General features: G+C 32.0%; 2 non-coding genes across 2 annotated transcripts; one reads left to right on the top strand and one right to left on the bottom strand.

Moving 5' to 3' along the window:
- Positions 1-966: 966 nt before the first annotated feature.
- Positions 967-1,039, top strand: TRNAE-CUC. The gene has a single exon. It is a non-coding gene; the product is annotated as a tRNA-Glu (tRNA).
- Positions 1,040-1,743: 704 nt separating this feature from the next.
- LOC120129284 lies at positions 1,744-1,939 on the bottom strand. Its single transcript, XR_005516722.1, has one exon. It is a non-coding gene; the product is annotated as a U2 spliceosomal RNA (small nuclear RNA).

Here is a 1,939-nt window from a genome sequence, read left to right as displayed (position 1 = left end):
ATTAAAATGGTTCCTTTTTATTTTATAATTATCATATTTATTTTATATTGAAGTTCATCAAATAAAATATAGATAAACGCGAAATGTCTAATTTAATCTTGATCTCAGTGATTGATTTATTTATTTCTTCCAAACTCTTTTAATTTTTGTATCTTTTCCCTACTTAGACATGAAAGATACACCGATGTACCGTCTAGAACAAAGATCTTGTTTTCCAGCACAAAAAACATACACACATACATATGTATTTACTTAAGGCATGTTAGTGATGAGATCTATGAAGTTTAAAAATCCAAACAAAATATGAGGAGCATGAAAGAATATGCCTAAAAATTAACGCAATTCATTAAAAATATGGATAACAATGAAATTACAAGAATGAAGGTCTCGTATTTATTTGTGTTTAGGTTTAGAGTTCTATAAGTATGTTCATTAATGAATATGCACGTAATATTTTAGACTAAAAAACAAATATACCTTATAATATATATATGTTTTTTTTATAAAAATAAAATACATCTATAAATAAATAAGATTTTTAAACCATCATAAATTTTATAAAATTTTAAATTTTCATGTCGTGTTTTCATTAAAAAAATCGTAATAGACACATAATCAATTGTCAATAACGATTGACGGGTTGGTTAAGTTTGCAAAATTTAGATAACATTATAACAATTAACTGATCATGAACACCTATAATAATTATACTTAAAGAATGTTTTTTTATGGGTCGAAATTAATTTTCATGACAATTTTCCGAGCAATTATGTCAAATACAAAAGATACAATTCTTAGATTTCTCAAAAAATGGATTGTCAAACTTGAGACTTATAATACATATACATCTTTACTCATTCACCCATAAATAAGTTTTCATCAAAAACATAGAATAATTTAACAATATTCCTTACTAAATAGTTTTTCTTAATCTTCAATAAGCAACCATATTATAACCAAGTAGGATCCGTTGTAGTCTAGTTGGTTAGGATACTCGGCTCTCACCCGAGAGACCCGGGTTCAAGTCCTGGCAACGGAATTTTATTTTTAAATTTCTATGCTTTTTGATTAAATACAATTTCTCTTATTTCATACATTGATTACATATGGGGAATGGAAATATCCTTAACTGCCCCAACAAGAACGCACTTTTTCTCGCTTGGCCTAAGGCTTGAGTATTAAAGCCACTCCCTGAATTACAAAAGGTTGCTAATGCCATCCAAACACAAGCTCCCTGAATTATTAAAGTCATCGGGAATTTCTCGGCAGACTAAATCGTTATCCTCTACTTTCTTGCCCGAACGATATGATATTAAACCCATCTTTCTTGCCTTTCCCGAACGATACGATATTAAACCCATCGCAACCATACTGATACTCTGAGAATGTAGGTCAATCGCCTAACCGGTAGATGAATTTTTAGTTGGAACTATTGGGAAGGGAAAAATGCCACACCAATCTTTCCAGATCTTTTCCATAACGAGCTCTTTTGGTGCATTGTGCTGAGAATTGAGAGCTCTTGATTTTCTTCGGAAGTCTTCGATATTTCTTACATCAACCTATCTGGTACTACTATATGAATGTAAAATGTAAAATTTCCATCGCTTCGGTTCCTGCAAAATTAGTGTTGGCCAAATCTTTAATTTAAATGTTCTAAGACTTCACAATTACAATAGCTGCCGATCTAAGCTTTAAATAAATCATCTTAGCTTCGCATACAATAAGACATTGAACTAGAATTGGGTGGGGTGCGCCAGGCCATAGCCTTAGTGCAACGCTTGGGCGACGCTCGAGATCCCCAGTAGCAAGCTACTGTGATGGACTCTCCCCCTCAAAAAATAAATTTAATATCGTGCGAGCCGATGACCCACGTATCAGATATTAAACTGATAAGAACAGATACTACACTTGATCTTAGCCAAAAGGCCGAGAAAGGTAT

The sequence above is a fragment of the Hibiscus syriacus genome, unplaced genomic scaffold (genome assembly GCF_006381635.1).
Source record: "Hibiscus syriacus cultivar Baekdansim isolate YM2019G1 unplaced genomic scaffold, ASM638163v2 tig00110483_pilon, whole genome shotgun sequence".
In the NCBI taxonomy this organism is placed as follows: Eukaryota; Viridiplantae; Streptophyta; class Magnoliopsida; order Malvales; family Malvaceae; genus Hibiscus; species Hibiscus syriacus.
Note: the sequence above shows the minus strand (reverse complement) of the source record. Positions and strands in the feature narration are given on the sequence as shown.